Below are 21,292 nucleotides of genomic sequence, written 5' to 3'. Positions count from 1 at the left end.
AGAAAATATTAATGTAAACTATGATCTCTGGGTGACAATAATGTGTCAATGTAGGTTCATCAATTATCATAAATATACCATTTTTGTGGAGATGCTGGTTGTGGGGAAAGACACACATGTGAAGGGGCAAAGACATATGGGAAATCTCTATACTTTCTGCTCAGTTCTGTTGTGGACCTAAAACTGTTCTAATTTACCAGAAAAAAAACAACCCCATCAAAAAGTGGGCAAAGGATATGAACAGGCACTTTACAAAAGAAGACATACATGAGGCCAACAAATGTATGAAAAAATGTTCATCATCACTGGTCATTAGAGAAATGCAAATCAAAACCACATTGAGATACCATCTCATGCCAGTTAGAATGGCAGTCATTAAAAAACCTGGAGACAACAGATCCTGAAGAGGATGTGGAGAAATAGGAATGCTTTTACACTGTTAGTGGGAGTGCAAATTAGTGCAGCCATTGTGGAAGACCGTGTGGCGATTCCTCAGGGGTCTGTAAATAGAAATACCATTCGACCCAGAAATCCCATTACTGGTTATATACCCAAAGGATTATAAATCATTCTGTTATAAAGCCACATGCATATGAATGTTCATTGTGGCACTGTTTACAATAGCAAAGACTTGGAACCAACCCAAATGCCTATCAATGATAGACTGGACAAAGAAAATGTGGCACATATACACCATGGAATACTGTGCAGCCATAAAAAAAGGATGAGTTCATGTCCTTTGCAGGGACATGGATGAATCTGGAAACCATCATTCTCAGCAAACTGACACAAGAACAGAAAACCAAACACTGCATGTTCTCACTCATAGGCAGGTGTTGAACAGTGAGAACACATGGACACAGGGAGGGGAGCATCACACACTGGGGTCTATTCAGGGGTGGGGGACTAGGGGAGGAAAAGCAGTGGGTGGGGAGATTGGGGAGGGATAGCATTAGGAGAAATACCTAATTTAGGTGACGGGGCGATGGAGGCAGCAAAGCACCATAGTATGTGTATACCTATGTAACAATCCTGCAAGATCTGCACATGTACCCCAGAACTTAAAGTATAATTTAAAAAAAGATACAAAAAAAGAAAAAACAATGCACTGTCAAATAGGCCATATTTTCTCAAATGTAATTGTTTTTAATTTTTTACAACCTAATAGTGTAAGGATTCTATACTTAATGGATGAAAACAAATACCCAATTTATATATGTCTTTACTAAATATTTATACATTTATTGTTCCTTTATTTATTGAATAAATGTTCCAAGAACTCTTTCTATGTTATTAGGCTCCAAACAAGCTATGGATTATTTAATTTATTAGTATCTTTATAACTATTTACTGAGTACCTACTAGGTACTGAAAACAAAATAGACAAGATCACTCCTCTCCTAGAGATGATTAGATTATAATCTGTATTAAAAATGATAGACATGAGTCTTGCCATCAGGGTCATATTCATGATACAAATCCCATTGATTTAATAGAAAACCCTATGTATGCTGTTCTGTGTTCCTAAGAATATTTTTAAAGTTTTCTATTTCAGGTTTTTCTTGTTCCTCATTCAACTTTTCTATAATCTGTGCATGTTATGAGTTTAAGTGACACAGAAGGCCAGATATGGTCAAGATTGAGATGTTTGATGCCTACAGTTTATGGGAAATAAATTTTATCAGGTGTTGTTAGTTAGATCACTCATAAAATGCTTATTAAGTGGCTAACATGTATCAGGTTCTGTTCTAGTAATTGATATAGGTCTATACACACAACAGAGCAAGATGTTTGCTTCTGAGGAACTTACATTTTAGCAGGAATTTATTGAGTCCTTGTACTTGCCTGATATTGTGTTATATTATATATTAATTATATTTTTGTTGATTAATTATCTCACAACTGGCATGTAAGCTCCATTAAGTCAAGCCCATTTATTACTTCCTTCCAAGTGGCTTGACAAGTTTCTTGTCTAGAATATATATAGTGTAATTGTTAGTGATCATAAAAACAATAATTATAGTAAATGTTTATTCATAAAGGAATTTTGTTTTTCTGATAATACTGAAAAAGTGACATCAACATAACAAGTGTAAAATGTAGTTTTGATGATGAACTGATTATGAAAAGCAGTAATTACAACCCAGTAGAAGAAAACCTGCTTATTTAGAGAGAGATGCCTTGTCTCTGAATGATACTGAAAGGAAGAAACGGAGATTAAGTATTCCAAAGATAGCTTTGGCTTACAATTGAATTTTCAGTTATTTTTACTGAGAACGTTCTTTCCAGGAAGCCTATTTTAAACTGTTAGCCTAAACTCAGGTTTGCAAACCAAAATTTTGTTTCCTTACTGGCCTATAGAAGTATCTAAACTGTTAGTTAGAGGTTTTTAGAGTGTATGCAGCATTTTGTTTGTTTGTATATAGTATCTGATACCTTTGAAATGTGAGATTTTACTAGACCTATCTGAAGTGCTTAGTAAAAAGTGCACCTGACATATGCCCCAGCCTACCCTCACCACGTGCACACAGGTACACATGTCACTGGTATACACATATAGACACATATAAACACATTCTAGAGCTTGATATTTGTACTTATAGTTTCTGATCATTATAAATTCTGTAATATAGTCAGTGGATTCTGAAGAAACAAAATCAGTCAGTGTTTGTGCAGTCTCTCAGGAAATTGATGACTATTGAGAAGAGTGAATTCCATGCTGTCATCAACCAGGAAAGTGACCTGCATGAAGGTCGTATATACTTTAATCCACTCATTTTGCACTCATTCATAAGGTATACTCTGAAAAACTTAATTCAGCTTCTCCTAAACTTCTTAGCTTTCCCTTACAGATAGTTTTTCATAAAGTAACTAACAAATGTCCACTGGGATGGGGTGTGTTGATAATGTGGGAGGATATGTAAGTGTGGGGGAAGAGGCATATAAAAAAAATCTGTAACTTCTTAATTTTTCTGTGAACCTAAATCTGCTCTAAAAAAATAAAGACTTTTTTGAAACAGAGAATTATGGGCAAAAATACCTACAGTGCCAACATTGTAACTGATTCTGATAAAGTATGACTATATTCTATTACACTGAAATATTACCTCTGTATGAATCTTAAATTAGTTTTATTTTGAAGATAGTAAGTTTCAATAAAAATTACAATTCTCTACATATCATAAATGTATGCATCAGTTGGGGAAATTTCCTGTTGAAAAGAATGAGTATTAATTTATTGAATATTAGTATTGTAACACTGGAGTTAATCCATTTTATTTTACATTATATAGAGAAGTGAAACAAAATAAATATTGATAATTATCCTTAGTAATCCAAAGTAGACCATTGCTATTCACTTGAGTTTAAAAAAAATAGATCTGAAATATGTTTTGTTGTTGTAAAGATTTTGCAGGAAATGACTTTTATTTAACTATGGCAATTCTACTTTCTAAATGATAATTTCTCCTTATTGTGAGGTAATATAATTTTTTACAGTTTTTATTCTCCCACCCAACCTTACTTGGTTCCTATAAATTTCTAGAACTACCTTAGGCTATTCCCTTCTGTTATAGATTTCTCCTGTTGCATAACAAATTACCACAAATGTAATGGTTTAAAACAACACACATTTATTATCCCATGTTTTCCTCAGGCCAAGAGTCTGGGCACAACTTTACAGGGTCCTCTGCTCAGTCTGCAATTAAGATATTGGCAAGTTGCATTCTTATCAGATGCTTAACTAGGGAAGAGTATGGTTTCAACTTTATTCAGACTGTTGACAAAAGTAATTTGCTTGTGGCTGAATAACTGAGGTCCCCAGCTGATTACTGGGTATTGGCTGAAGGACAGCCACAGTTCCCTGCCACATGGCCCCTTCACAGGCAGTCAACAACGTGGTTCCTTGCTTCTTCAAGGATGCCAGGAAAATAAAATCTTTCTCTCTCTCTCTTTCTCTCTCTCTGTCTCACACACACACACAGACACACATGTACACACACATATATGCACAAAGACACACACATCATTATTATCAGTGGAGTGGCATCCTATCATCTGTATCATAGTCTATTGATTATAATCAATCACAGATTCTGCCTCTAATTGAGGAGAGAGAATTATACAACGGTGTGACTCATTGGAGTTCATCTTACTGTGTGCCTGCCACACGTCTAATCCTCAGAATCAACTGGCAACACTATAGAGATGAAAAGGTAGCACTGATCTGAGCAAAAATCATAACAAAAAAACTGGGAAACTACTGACAGTCTTTGGCTCCCTTCAATGGTGTTTGTTTATCAGGTGTGCTGCAGCATGGGGAAGGGAGTAGCTCAAGAGAGCAATAAAAAAGAAAATGATAGAAGATGTTAAGTTCTGTTCTTCTCTCCTTGTTACCTTGAAACATCAGTCATCAGCCCCTCAACAAAAATACCTGTAGCAACAGGACAGACCACCAGTGTAGAAAATAATAGTAAAGAACAAACTTCTGCAAGGCAGAAAAATTTAAAATAACAGAATCAGGATGATCAGGCAATTTTGGGTGTTCTCTATGCCTTCACACTGCAAGTCTGAAAGCCAGTGGATTTAATCAAGTGTTTAAAATAAAATCGTGGCTAGAGGAGTTACTTTCTTGAGTAGCATCAATTGAGAATGACCTACGGTATTTCTGAGTTCCAGATATTCTGTGTATCTCTTTAAATTCACCCCAAGAAAATGCTTACACACTGCTGGTGGGAATGTAAATTAGTACAACCTATATGGAAAATAATATGAAAATTTCTCAAAGAACTAAAAGTAGATCTACCATTTTATTCAGCAATCCCACTACTGGGTATCTATCCAAAGGAAAAGGAGTCATTATATTAAAAAGACACTTGTACATATGCCTATCACAGCAAAATTCACAATTGCAGAGATAGGGAATCAACGTAAATGCTATCAACCAATGGGTGGATAAATATAATGTTGTATATATAGAACATGCAATCCTACTCAGCCATAAAAAAGAATGAAATAATGTCTTTCACAGCAGCTTGTATGGAACTGGAGGCCATTATCCAAAGTAAAGTAGCTCAGGAATGGAAAACCAAATGCCTAATGTTCTTACTTATAAGTGGGAGCTAAGCCATGAGTACAAAAAGCATACAGAGTGATATAATGGACATTGGAGACTCAGATGTGGGGAAGGTATGAGAGGGATAAGGGATAAAAACTACCTACGGGGTACAATGTATACTATTCCAGTGACAGGTACACTAAAATCTTATATTTCATCACTGTAAAATTCATCCATGTATCCAAAAACCACTTATGCCCATAAACCTATTTTTTTAAGTAAAAATAAATAAATTCACCCTATGAGATTGTCCAAGACATTGACTTTTGACTGTTCCAATACCAAAAAGCACAGCTGACACTACCAGGAAACATGACCTCTTTGATCAAATATATTAGATATTTAAAGTACAATTACTTCAAAAGAAAGGCAAACAAAACCACAGAAAGCATATGAAGCAGAAGAGAGGCACCACACATTTAAATATAATTAAATAATTATTATATGATATAAACAATAAACACTCTAAGTGATAAAAGATCAAAAAGAAGTAGAAACATTTGGTATAAAATTTATAATTTTGAAATAAAAATACATAGTTTGAATAAATAGATAGATACATCCTACTGTTACTTACTGCATTTGAAAGATCAGGTTAATAAAATATCCTAGATGGTAGCAGAAAATATAAAGCTAAAACTGATAGCAAAGGGGGATAGAATTATGAGTTGCAGAAAGAAAGAAGAAAAGGAGATGTGATAATGTTTTTAAAAATAATGTTAAAACTTTCCCAGGATTGAAAAACAAAAACTTTAGATTTATAGTTTTTCAAGACAGTAAATGGGAAAAAATCTACACTAAACAAATTATAGTGAAATTTAATGACACCAATGACAAACTTAAATTTTAAATGATCTCAGAGTAAAAAGGAAATAACCTATGGAGAAGGATGAACAATTATATCAGAATTATCAACAGCAAAACTCAGCATAAAAAAAACAATCTTCTACTTAAAGACTATTGACATTCTTTATATATCTATATGTTCTATATAATATATATCCTATATATCTTTATTGAGATACAGATATATATAAAAGATATATATATATAAGACAGATATATGTATCTTAATAATTAAAGATATGTATCTATATATCTATAAATATTGTACAATATAGATATAGATAGTAGTATTGGGCCTCAAGGTCATTCAAATGTGAGGGCATAATAAAAATAACTTTCAGAAGTGATGTCAAAATGTTTGCCAAAAAGAAAGAAACTGTATATACATCTGCAAAACCCTGTAATAAGTGAAACACACCCAGAAACACACTTTAATATATAAAAGATGTAGGAATAGTATAATCCTTTAGTAGACTTTTTGTGGTGTAAAAAAAATCCTAATTCCCACAAAGAGATAAAAACAATGTATATAATACCAACATAGACATAAAAATTTAGACAATATTATCATAATGGAATATTTCAAAGACATGTATAAAAGGGACATCTTTAGATAGTTGCATCTTAAATATCTAATTTTATAAGGTATAAATATTTGTAAGGTTAAAACATCAAAATAGGAAGACCCTAATTCTAGTTTGGTTGTAAAAAGTCACAACCAAAGGGAGTCTTGCCCTCACCTTCAAAACCATAAAACTGAACACATGATGAAAACCTACAAACTAAGTTCCAAGGAGTGGCGAGTACTTCTCTGCAGAAAAGGAGACCTACAGCTATTGTCATGCTTGGTGGAAAAGAAAGAGGAGGAAGATGTAGCTACCATAGATGTAGGGTGCTGGTAAGGAGAAAACAGATGAACTTTCTATAAACTTTTAATGTTAGATGATATGAGAGATTTGAATCTAGACGTTCCTCTACAACAGAGCAACCATACAACCATCTGTCAACTCCCTTTCAGATGTATTCATTGAAGTCTCAGTGGTCGTATACTATGTGCTATTGGAACTAAATTAATCAATTTCTAGAAAAATAATTTCTATTTTAAAATATGCTTTTCTGGAAACTGATCAATATGTTTTCCAAATTATATATATATATATATATATATATATATATATATATATATATGTGTGTGTGTGTGTGTGTGTGTGTGTGTATATATATATATATATATATATATATATATATATATCTCCAACATACAGCTTTAAAAATTGAATGTGACCAATATTTCTGAAGTTCCACTGTGTATTCTTTCTATTCTCTAAAGGCAACCACTATCCAAAATTGTCCATGGATTATTTATTTTATAGTTTTACAATGTGTCAATAATTTTTCAAATTTTAACCTATATCTAAATGGAATCGTGAGTTTTCTCTGTAACTGCCTTTTAAATTTAATAATATATTCAGCATTTTTATTTGCTATTGTTGCTCATTCATTTTTACAAGCATATACTATTCAATGCTGTTAATGTACCACTGCACAGTTATCCATTCTCCTGGTGATAGTCCTGTGGATTTTTGTGGGTTACTTGCTATTTCAAATTATACTGCTATAAAAAGTTTTACTTTATTCTTTTTGAAAATGTGCAAACATTTATCTACATTATATATTGATCTCAGGGTAGTAGTCTGGTGGGGGCTGTGCTCTCAAATGGCATCTTGCTGCAGCTGCTTGGTTCTTGGAGGATGACTGGGACCCAGTGTGAATTCTTCCCCGGAAGAATTCAGTTGCATAGACTCCAGCCATCTCCCTGCACTAGACTCAGGGCCTATGATGACTGAGGGGCTCTCCTGTGCTAGGATGGCAGGCACTGGTAGTGGTGATGCAAACCTCTGGAGATGTCTTGCATATTTGTCCCCACAGTGAGAAGTTCCTCTTATCTCTGAGACAATACCACCATTATTTCTGTGTCACATACAAAACACAATTTAAAACAGATTATATATCTAACTTTACATGTTCAATTTACTCATCTTCTGGAAGAAAATTTAGGATAAAGTTTTTGTAAATCTTGGCTTAGGCAAATTTTTTTCAACAAGACACCTAAACATAAACCATGAAAGAAAAAATGATCTAGACTTAAAACTTCATGCTCTTACAAAACTTGATTTCATTTAAGAAAATGAAATCAAGACACAGACTGGAAGAAAATATTTATTGTTTATCCAAAAAGAACTTGTATCCATAGTATATAAATGTTCTTGCAATTCATTATCAAGTAACAGTTCATTATTATGTACAATTAAAAATTGGTAAAATGTGTGAACAGATATTTAACAAAAATATGTGATGTCTAGTCAAAAGATAAAAGTACATTAAAATACAATTTGATATCATTACACACATATTAAAATGGTTTTCATAAAAAAATTGATAATAGCACGTTTTAGCTAAGATGCACAGCAATTAGGCATTTTAAACTTTTTCTGATGGGAGTGCAAAGTGATAAAACAACTTTGGAAAACAGTTTCAAAGTACTGTTCTCATGAATAAGTGCTTAGAAATGAGATTGCTGAGTCATATGTTAAATTATATTTTATATGAAATTGTCATATAAAAAACTGTCATATAACATTATGTATAATTTAACATATGACTCAGCAATCCAATTTCTAAGTACTTATTCTTGAGAACTGAAAATGTAGGTCGACCCATAGATTTGTACTTGAATGCTTATGGCAGCTATATTCATAATAGTCAAAAAATTTATTTTAAAATTTGGTACTTCAATATCCTTTCAGAAATAAAAAGTGATAAACCAGTATATACAACAATATGGATGAAATGTAAGTGCTTACTGTTTGATTCCTTCTAAATGAAATTCTAGCAAAAACAAAATTTTAGTTACAGTAATTATATTAATGGGTATCAGAAGCCAGTAGTTACAAAAGGAGATTGACTTCAAATAGTCACAACAGAATATATTGAGCTGATGGAAATATTCTATATCATGATTTTGGTGGTCATTACATGCTAAATGCATGTCAAAACCTAATTGAGCACATAAAATTGGTGAATCTTTTGTATGTAACCTATATTTCCAAAACTTTGGTTATTAATTAAATAAATGACAAAAGACAAAATAAAAACTCAAGAAATGTTATTACAATTTTAAAAAGGAAAAAAGAAATACTTGTATTTATGAATATCTGCCATATACCAAATCGAAAATATTCATAGCTCTTGTTGGGAATGATAATTGGAAAATAGCTTAATTGCATTTCATATACTTTAGAAACTTTGAAAGTTAATGAAGAGTTAATTTATTTCTAAAATAATTGGTTTAACAGCTTAGATTGAAATTCTATCTTTTTGGTATATAATACATTAGTAACAATTAGAAACTTATCAATTCAGTACAAAGAATCAAATCGATTCTATGGGCAGTCATACTAATGAAATTATCTAATGATCAATTTAAAGTTAATATGTGTGAAATGCAACTCTTTAATATCTTCTTATGCAACTCTACCAATATGTATCTTCCTAGTTACTCAGAAGAAACCTTTAATTTAGAAGTTATCTCTAACTTCTCTTTTCTTACTCACTACATACAATCTAGCAACATGTTTGCCTAGGACTGCTTCAAAATATGCTCTGAATCTGATCATTTCTCATAAGCTTTATTACAATAATCATAGTTTCAGTCCTAATCAACTCTTTCTTGAACAATCACAATAGCTTTTAATTCATCATTCTGTATTCATTCTTGCCCCTCTACAGTATATTCTCTGCAAAATTTCCTGATTGACATTTTAAAAGCCTAAATTAGATCACGTCTATCCTCTGCTTATAAATCAATAATAGTTTTCCACCACATTTAGGCTAATATCAAGGAATTTTCTCAAAATTATAATACTCCTTATACTGTAAAGTGGATACATTTTTTATGGTTTAAAATAGCAAAATTTAATAATCTTGCTTTATTAAAGGATTTATACTTTTGATATATGAACTTGGTCTTTTATATGGAGAAAGACTGTGATGTGTGTGTATGTACATTATTTTTTAAATTCACTTAGCATATGTATGGGACCTGTACCATTACCTGGCTATATTATGTTTCCAATAAAAAATGAATTAAATAAATATATAAATGAGTAGGAATGTAATTATGTATAAATCTGAATTTTGGTAATTTCAACTTTTATTTCCTGACCATCAGTTTACCTAACACATTTTTATTTAACTTATACTAGTATTTATGCCTTAGAATGATACACAATTATTTTATATGTATTAAATATTAGCTTGTGAACAAAACATCTTAATAATCATGACAGAATGTACCTTTCCATAAAAAGAACTTTGTAAACACAATGATATAAGAATAATGGCACAGGACAAGATACAGATACTTGAATTGTGTATACACGTTATACATAATATCACAAATGTAATTGTCTGCATACTACCTAACCCTCATTAACAAACTTTTTATATCACTCCCAATTCCAGACTGTAATCAATCTTCATAGAATTATAGAACTACCTAGAGTATGAAAAATTTATAAATTAATTCACAAACCAAAGCATAAATCTGAGAATGATTCATTATCTAAACTATTAAGGCAACAGTTCTCTGTGTGTAGTATGGAAACATCTTCGGGGCACTGAGATCCTTTCAGGAAGTCTGTGAGTTCAAGACCATTTCATACTAATACTAAGATGTTTGACATTTTACCCTCATTGTCTCATGAGTGTACTGTGGAGTTTTCGAAAGCCTACATGAAATAAGATATTGTAACAAATTGGAAACAGACACAGATATGAGAGACCAGCTATTCTCTATTCAGCCAATAATCCAAAAGATTTGCAACAGTATAAAAAATACCATTTTTCACTACATTTTTGGAGAAAGTATATTTTTATAAGGTATGCCTTTTGTAAATATGTAAAGGGATTATTAGCATCATTTTAAATGAAATAATATTTTTAAAATTATTTTAGTTTCTAATATGGCAAATAATGATAGGTATAACCCATACAAACAGCAGCTCTTTGGTGTCCTCAGTGATTTTCAAGTATATAAAGAACTCCTGAGACAACATAGATTGAAAAGTGCAATATTAAAGAACCTGTGAAAATCTTTTTTTTTTTTTTTTTTTTTTTTTTTTTTTTTTTTAACCAGAGTCTTGCTCTGTCCCTCAGGCTGGAGTGCAGTGGCACAATCTGGGCTCACTGCAATCTCTGGCCTCTGGGTTCAAGTGATTCTCCCACCTCAGCCTCTCAACTAGCTGGGACTACAGGCACACAACACCACGCCCAGCTAAGTTTTGTATTTTTAGTAGAGACAGGGTTTCATCGTATTGGCCAGGCTGGTCTCAAACTCTGACCTCATGATCCCCCCACCTCAGCCTTCCAACATGCTGGCATTACAGACATGAGTTATTACACTGGGCCTGAAAATATTTTAAACAGATTTTATCACCTGTCCTCATCCCAGGCCTACTTTCATCAACTTAAATAATACCACATTATGTTATTAGGTTTAAATAAGAGAAAGACTGCAAAAACTCTTTGTGCAATGCTCAAGTAAAGTTAATTATTATTATTACTGTTGTTATTTGCAGAATAATGATTTAGAACAAGAAAGAAATATTTTAACATCCTATGTAAGATATATACCTGAATCATGTAATAAAAACAGGCTAAAGGAGATATTTAAGTAAATCTACCCTGTCTACATATTTTTTACTGTTTTTACAATTGAGACAATTTTGATTAAGTAGATGTAGCATTAAAAAAGGAATGCAAGAAAAAATATCTTATATGAATCTAAAATTCTGGTTTTACTTATGAGAAAAACAGAAACACAAATTCGAGAGAAAAAAGTCTCAAAATGCCTTCTTTGTGTTTTGAGGTACTCTTTAAGTATGCATTTTCATTTTATGACAAATGGTGGAGGAAGAGAATGCTATTTCATATACATGTATAAATTTGTATGAGAAAAATTGATAAGACTTCTGATGAAACTTGATATAAAAATCATAATTTGGTAGGCTATTTATCATATTACTTCCAAAAACCAAGTTGCCTGGTAGGGGTTATTTGAAGTCATCTGTAAATATTTGACTTGATTTTATAATATTGTATATCTGCAGGAAAACTGGAGGAAAGTGATGCTAAAACATTGCCCCATGAAACACTGAAAAAAAAGAGTAGGGGATGGGAATGAAGATTGCTTTCTTCTCTAGGCTTTACAACCTATCCACCCTAGAACCCAAATTAGACTTTCTTAAAGCATAGAAATTCTTAAAATTACTATATCATGCTTCTGAATGACTTCAGGGTAAACATCTCAATTGGTTCAGCTTACACAATTCTGACTGAAAAAATTAAACTTCAGGTCTTCAAAAATTCCATGGAAAATGCATATTATTAAAAATGATGCATGGATTTCAAATATTTTGCATAAAAACAAACTCATACTAACTTGTTATGTGTAAACAGGATCTAGTTCAAGGTACAAAGAAGGATAAGACATCAGTTTGAAAAGAACCCTAATTACAGCAACAGGAATTCTATTATAATTGAAGAAAGAACAAATATCAAATTATGGTGAGGAATGGAAATTACGGTGTAAGAATGATAAAATTAGTGAGACTTTATGAAAATTTTATGGGGGAAATGCCCTCCCCCCCAAATCAGCAGTTTGCAAATTGGTAACCTGCTTTAAGAAGTGATGAGATAGGCCGGGTGCGGTGGCTCAAGCCTGTAATCCCAGCACTTTGGGAGGCCGAGGTGGGTGGATCATGAGGTCGAGAGATTAAGACCATCCTGGTCAACATGGTGAAACCCCGTCTCTACTGAAAATACAAAAAACTAGCTGGGCTTGGTGGCGCGTGCCTGTAATCCCAGCTACTTAGGAGGCTGAGGCAGGAGAATTGCCTGAGCCCAGGAGGCGGAGGTTGCGGTGAGCCAAGATCACGCCATTGCACTCCAGCCTGGGTAACAAGAGCGAAACTCTGTCTCAAAAAAAAAAAAAAAAAAGAAGTGATAAGATAATATTAAAGATGAAGCCTGCAGCAGCAGAGCATCCACATCTATTGTTAGGAAAAAAATTCATCTTTTCATGCTCTAATTGAAGAGGACCAATGAATAACAGCAGAAACAACAGCCAACACCATTAACCAACTGGATCTAATAGACATTTACAGAGTGCTCCATGAAACAGTCACAGAATATACATTCTTCTCATCCACACATAGAACATACTCTAAGATCAACCATATGCTCTGCCATAAAGCGAATCTCTATACATTTAAAAAAAGGAAATCATACTAAGCACACTCAAACCATAGCACAATGAAAATAGAAATCAAAACCAAGAAGGTCTCTCAAAACCAAAAAGCTACATGGAAATTAAGGCGCTTCTGAATGACTTTGGGGTAAACATCTCAATTGGTTCAGCCTACACAATTCTGACTGAAAAAATGAAACTTCATGTTTAAGTCTTTAATCCATCTGGAGTTAATTTTGGTGTAAGGTGTCAGGAAGGGATCCAGTTTCTGCTTTCTGCACATGGCTAGCCAGTTTTCCCAACACCATTTATTAAACAGGGAGTCCTTTCCCCATTGCTTGTTTTTGTCAGGTTTGTCGAAGATCAGATGGTTGTGAGTATGTTGTATTTCCTCTGAGGCCTCTGTTCTGTTCCATTGGTCTATATCTCTGTTTTGGTACCAGTACCATGCTGTTTTGATTACTGTAGCCTTGTAGTATAGTTTGAAGTACGGTAGTGTGATGCTTCCTGCTTTGTTCTTTTTGCTTAGAATTGACTTGGCTATGCGGGCTCTCTTTTGGTTCCATATGAAGTTTAAGGTGTTTTTTTCCAGTTCTGTGAAGAAGGTCATTGGTAGCTTGATGGGAATGGCGTTGAATCTGTAAATTACTTTGGGCAGTATGGCCATTTTCACGATGTTGATTCTTCCTAACCATGAACATGCAATGTTTCTCCATCTGTTTGTATCCTCTATTATTTCGTTGAGCAATGGCTTGTGGTTCTCCTTGAAGAGGTCCTTTACGTTCCTTGTTAACACCATAAAAACCCTAGAAGAAAATCTAGGCAAAACCATTCAGGACATAGGTGTAGGCAAGGACTTCATGACCAAAACGCCAAAAGCAATGGCAACAAAAGCCAAAATAGACAAATGGGACCTAATCAAACTCCACAGCTTCTGCACAGCAAAAGAAACAGTCAGTAGAGTGAATCGGTAACCAACAGAATGGGAAAAAATTTTTGCAGTCTACCCATCTGACAAGGGGCTGATATCCAGAATTTACAAAGAACTAAAGCAGATCTACAAGAAAAAAACAAGCCCATTCAAAAATGGGCGAAGGGTATGAACAGATACTTTACAAAAGAAGACATACAGGAGGCCAACAAACATATGAAAAAATGCTCATCATCACTGGTCATCAGAGAAATGCAAATCAAAACCACATTGAGATACCATCTCACACCAGTTAGAATGGCGATCATTAAAAAATCTGGAAACAACAGATGCTGGAGAGGATGTGGAGAAATAGGAACACTTTTACACTGTTGGTGGGAATGTAAATTAATTCAACCATTGTGGAAGACAGTGTGGCGATTCCTCAAGGACCTAAAAATAGAAATCCCATTTGACCCAGCAATCCCATTACTGGGTATATATCCAAAGGATTATAAATCATTCTACTACAAGGACACGTGCACACGAATGTTCATTGCAGCACTGTTTACAATAGCAAAGACCTGGAACCAACCCAAATGCCCAACGATGATAGACTGGATAGGGAAAATGTGGTACATATACACCATGGAATATTACGCAGCCATCAAAAATGATGAGTTCACGTCCTTTGTAGGGACATGGATGAACCTGGAAACCATCATTCTCAGCAAACTGACACAAGAGCAGAAAATCAAACACCATATATTCTCACTCATAGGCGGGTGTTGAACAATGAGAACACATGGACACAGGGAGGGGAGCACTACACACTGGGTTCCGTTGGGGGGAAAGGGGGAAGGGACGGGGGGTGGGGAGGTGGGAAGAGATAGCATGGGGAGAAATGACAGATACAGGTGAGGGGATGGAAGACAGCAAACCACACTGCCATGTTTGTACCTATGCAACAATCTTACATGTTCTTCACATGTACCCCAAAACCTAAAATGCAATAAAAAATAAAAAAATAAAAATAAAAAAATAAAAAAAAAGAAAAAATGAAACTTCAGCAAACTTGCCACTCGACGGGTGCCAAAACTGTTATGTGCAGATCAGCTGCAAAGATCAGAGCTTTCGTGAGAAATTTTAAACAAGTGGGATCAAGCTTGAAGCATTTAGTCAAAGAATTGTAACAGGAGATGAAACATGGCTTTACCAGTACAATCCTGAAGACAAGGCACAATCAAAACACTGGCACCAAAGAGGTGGAAGAGGTCCAGTCAGAGCAAAAGCAGACTGGTGACGAGCAGAGGTCATGGCACCAGTTTTCTAGGATGCTTAAGGCATTTTGCTTGTTGACTTTCTGGAGAGCCAAAGAACAATAACGTCTGCCTATTATGAGAGGGCTTTGAGAAAGTTAGCCAAAGCTTCAGCAGAAAAATGCCCAGGAAAGCTTCAGCACGGAGTCCTTCTCCACCATAACAAGCTCCTCGTCATTCTGCTCATCAAACAAAGGCAATTTTGCAGGAGTTCCAATGGAAAATCATTAGGCATCTACCTTACAGTCCTAATGTGGCTCCTTCTGACTTCTTTGTGTTTCCTAGGCTTAAAAAACTCTGTAAAGATGACCCAGTTTTCTTCAGTTAATAGTATAAAAGAGACTGTATTAACGTGGTTAAATTCCCATGACCCTCAGTTCCTTAGGATGGACTTAATGGCTGGTAATATTGCTTTAAAAGGTGTCTTGATTTTGATGAAGCTTATATTGATAAAGTTTATATTTATTTGTATATTTTAATTCCATTTTTCATGAAAATTTAATGTTTATATGTGTGTGTATATATATGTTTTATTCATTATAGAGAATTAAAGGACTACCAGCTAGCACACACCACTGAGCTTCAGTTTACCCTAGATTATTTGACAAACTCTGACTTCATATGAAATTATAAAGGTTAATAAAGTCACACTGTGCTATATGGAAAAGTGAACTTAAATTAGTAGAGGGACTAGGGCAACAAATACTAATTAGCTTGAAATCACCTGGAAAGCAAAGTGGTTTTAACATCATTTAAGAGAAGATTGCTAGTCAAGATAAGTCTAAAATCCCCTTGATAAAAAAGTGAAGAAAAGTACGTTAATGTATATTAATACTTATAGTAATAGAATATCACTGTAATAACAGTAGAAAATATGTAGTACTTAAAATTAAAGAAATATCCAAACTTGAACAGAAATTTGTTGCAGTGTTACAGATAAATGGCCTCTGGTTATTAAAATTTATTACACATCTAAACAATGTCTTGAGTTTTACAATAGATGTGCAAGAAAGCTGAAATAACACCAGAAGTATTGATAGAACTCATGAAAGCACTATACAAGGAAGAAGTCTTTACTAGCACATATTGAGTGGTAGAATGTAAAGCTTTTCCTCCTACTTTTAACATTATTTAATATAATGAAAATAAGCATGGAAAATTTATGTTTTTATTTTTTTCAATATAACAAAACATATTTTCATTAGATATTATGAACCAATAATGCATGTCAACTAAATGCAATACTTCAAATCATTCTGCACAAAGAAATTATAGATCACATTTATTTAATAACAAAATGTCTAGTTTAATAAAATGTTTAGGAACTTACAATATAATTTTCAAAACCAAAGAATAAAAATATTAACTATATCACTTTATGGCACAGGACAACGTAAATTTATTTCTGCAACACAGCAGTAAAACTTTTGTGCTGGAAACAGAGTGGAGAAAAATCTAAATTAAAGCAAAAAGTCAGGAAATGGGTGTTCATGAATTTCTGGTTAACTGAGGCCCAATATTTATTGTAAGAAACAGGGGCCTTTGAATATCATATTTTGTTTATAAAAATAAAAACTTCCTCAAATATCAGATTGTTTTCACCTCAGCAAATATTTTTTTTCCTTTGATAATTCATAATCCTGCTGTTCATTTGTCACATTTATGAATATCTGGTAATTTCATAAACAACTTCCAGTGGCAGACTTCAAATGCTGATTCTGTTGAATTTTCTTATGTATTTTTCCCAGTGAACCTAGGACCTATGATAGAAAAGATACTGAAACATGCTAAGATAATAATTGGTCTCAGACTTTACAGCAAGTATTTAATGAAAGCCACTACATTTTCAGCTTCTGAAAGAGCCAGATAGACACAATTTCTGCTTCCAGAGTTCACTATTCAGAATACAACAGGTCGAGCACTGATTCTGAATCATTATGAGCTTTAATTTCATCTTTCTCTAAAGATTTGCATAGATACTGTTTCTTCTGGAAGGCAAATAAAATCTTTCTTTACACACATCATTCTTTGGATTCTCACAAGGGGTATTTTGAAATCTGTATATTGACAAGGCTATGTCAAGTATTTTGTTTTCCCTTTCAGTTGGGAAATTTATTTTGAATTCACTTTTTCTTCCATCTCTGCAGACTGAGCAACTTTTAGAAAATAGATGGTATTATCATAACTTTGTCTCCATAGAAACACATTGCTGGTCATGGGAATACAGTTATGCCATGGCAGTTCTGCTTTATCCCTGATCGTCTTGCTAGTGGTAATCATTGTTAATTTTTTGTGTATGTTTCCAGACATTTTCTGTATCTGCATATACCAGAGATTATTTAAAAATTAATGGCTAGTATAATATGTCTCTAACATAATTTATTAGATCTGCTCCCAATTGTTAGGTGTCAAATTATTTTAGGTTTTGTTATGGGCAGTGTTTTTAATTTTAAAATAATCAACTATATTTCATGTTTCAACATCCTAGCTGAAAAAGTTGTTAATATGGAACATCCCTTATAAGATGGATCTATTTTAGTATGATTACTAAATGCTTATGGTTTTTCAAAGTTGAAGGAAAATAAATCCTGAATTAGGATAAATTTAGGAAATCAGTGCCAATCTGGAAGTTCAGAATGAATTCTAGACACTAGAGTGGAACTGAGCCCGCAGGTCAGGAAAATATATGAAATCTCTAGATTTTGCTAGGATTAACCGAATTAATGTTAAAAATGGTATTTAGTCATCTGGACTAGATTACAAATGTTGATTTCATTGGTGATATAGCTGAATTATTGAAGCTAATATCTGTGTGACATGACACCAAAGGAAAATGGCAGGTTTCCCATTTAAGACTCATAAATATATTGCCTTATCTATTGACACCTCTAACTATACTCACAGGGACTATCCTAAGGTGTCAGGATACAGGATCCCAGTGGAGTGAGGACTAACTTAGTAGAGAAACTCCAAAAAGTTGTTTAAATAAATCTAAATTAATAATTGGTTACTAAATCAATAACACTCTGCTGAGTTTCTTTTATATTTTTTTAATCAACATGTAGTAAAATAATGCACTACATAATATAATCCTGTTGTTGGATAATGTTCCAAACTAGGTAAATCTCTGTGTATGTGGTCTTGACATTATGACAAGCATTTCCAACAAATGCTCATATCTACTGGTAAAATGGACTGTCGGGTTTTGGTTGATTTCAAAATCTCTGCAATTGCCTAGTGAAATTTCCAGCTTGTGCTAAACTCCATGCTTGGAAGGATAATACTGACCCTGCACCTGTCAGTGAGGCTGCAGATGGTGCACGTAACACACACGATTGCCTTCAAAACAGGAAGGAGGAGGAGATGAAGGAACAGATTGCTGTGTGAAATGAACACACACGTCCAAAAGGCTAATTATTTGTTCCCTAAAACTATTTCCAGTGTGTTGCATCCTTAAATACTGAGGCTCATTTCTGTGCATAATTAAAAAGCCAAAGAAAATTTACTACAGCAAATGTAATACATAAATACATTGTGGTGTCATTCACCAAAATGCATACTTTATAATCTTTTGAAATTATTTTTGTTTGTGGTAAGGAAACGCAGATTATGGATTAAACTTTCTCGTATAAATTATGAATAGATGAAACATTTTTCTGCTCTTAGGAAACAGAAAAATTGGTATTAGTTTCAGTATAATTCTTTCACATGACCAAATTATTCCAGAGTATTGACTTAATCAAATGACATTTAAAAAGGAAACAGCTACCAAAAATAGTCTGGCATTGACCTTAAAATAAAAAGTTGAAAGGCATTATCACACATAATCAAAGTAGAATTCATTTTATCTTGGGAAATAAAAAATGAATAATACAGATATTAACAAAAACACGTTTGAGCAATTATATATATAGTAGTGAGAAAAGTATTTTTCATCAGAAATGAAATATATAGGCTGACAATTCAAAATTCAAATTATTTGGTGTGAAAAAATAACTTAAAATATATAAAATATGTGATTCAGTAATGGTAAGGCATCTACATTTAAAATCATTACATCTGATTAAGCTTAAACTATTTTATGCTAAAGTATATTCATAATTCTTAGTAAAACAATTTCCTTACACTATGATATGTGTTTGTAGGTTGGTATTTGTGTGTGTGCCTGGGTGTCAGCAGGTACATTTATTTGCATTTTAAATGTTTTAGCATGATAAAATAATTTGTTCCCTAATTGTATTTTCCTGTCATTGTTCATTTATCCAAATGTTCTCAGAACAGTGGAAGTGTGGATTTCCAAGCAGTTTATGAAACGTTTTTTGAAGTCTTGCATACAAGTTCAAATTCCCTGTAGGCTGATACTATCATTGCTTCATTATTTACTTTCCAGTTGACCTGAGATCTGTCTGGTATATTCCCTCTCCAAAATAACTTTCTGGCAAGATTTATGGAAAGTTAAGTGCCTGTGGAAACAATACATCTAATATCTTAGTTCTTGGGCTGGGGACCTGCCATCATTGTCATAATCTACTAAGGGCCACAACAGTGCTCATCCAGAACTCTTTCCCACCTGGAAACATATACAATATGTTTGTTTCATTATTGTTTCAATAATGTTTCATTATTGTCCCTGTGTCCTTTCATACTCTGGACCAAACACAATTTCCCTTTTCCTTCACTTCATGCTAGTGGCTAAATGGCTTTAATAAAAATCACATATATATGTCGTTTAAGAACGTGACAAATTCAGAGCTTCCAACTTCATCTTTGTCCTCAGAACTTCCCCAGGAATCTGTGTATTTGTCTTCCTTCACCTCCTGACCCTGTCACCTGTCTTTTCAATGAATATAACCCATCTCTTGGTCTCTGGTAGCCACCTATTGAGCATCTAATTCTCAGGAGATAACCTAATTTACACTTATCCCATTAAGAAAACTGGTAACACTTAACATTTTGATCCCAAACATGAAAACTTACCTGCATCCACCTTTTCTTTACCATATTTGATCAAATCTCAGAGGATGCAGTATATCTTACTCTGATCAAGGGCACTCATTTCATCTGTAGCTTTGACACCCACCTTCTTTGAAATCTCATTTTGTCAATGGTCACCATTCTCTGGTCTTTTCACTCTCTTTACTTGTTCTTCATTGTATTCACCAAACATGCTGAGATTTCTACCAACCTAAACAAATATATTTCTTGAACTTTGATCCCATCTTGCTGCCATAGAATGTCTTCCTTTCTCTTCTCACACGGGCTTCCTGAAAGACTTGTCTGCCTTTTCCAGTTCAATTTATTCTCACTTTAATTCTGTAACTCATCAGAATATGACTTCTGCCCCCTTGTTGTTACTCTGAAACTGTCACAACATCCTCATTTCCAAATCCTGTGACATTTAAAAAAATATTTATGCTTATGAAACTGTCTGTTGCATTTAATGCTATTGGTGCACAACCTATTTCGTATTTTATGCAATTCGTATTTTACATATTCATTACAAAACATCAAAGAAACCAACAGACAAACATTTCAGTATATATATTTCAGTCTTTATAAATTCTCATTAATATCTACATATATTTAAATATATTTTGAAATGAGTTAATGGTCTAGTAATTTGCAACATAAACGTTTTTGCTTAAGATTTTATTGTGAATGTAGGTAAATGACACTAAATATTGTTTTAGAACATAAAAATAATGCAGCCATCATGTTTTTCCTTATTTATTAATCAATTCTTAGGTTGATTGATGGTATCCACTTCTATTACTTTTAGAAATAATGCAACA

General features: G+C 33.4%; 1 pseudogene; it reads right to left on the bottom strand.

Annotated features, from left to right (window-relative positions):
- The window catches only part of LOC101031742 (uncharacterized), a 32,091-nt pseudogene extending 11,590 nt beyond the window's left edge, over positions 1–20,501 (bottom strand).
- Positions 20,502–21,292: the final 791 nt, after the last annotated feature.

This window comes from Saimiri boliviensis, chromosome X, assembly GCF_048565385.1.
Source record: "Saimiri boliviensis isolate mSaiBol1 chromosome X, mSaiBol1.pri, whole genome shotgun sequence".
Classification (NCBI taxonomy): Eukaryota; Metazoa; Chordata; class Mammalia; order Primates; family Cebidae; genus Saimiri; species Saimiri boliviensis.
This window is presented reverse-complemented; position numbering and strand designations above follow the sequence as displayed.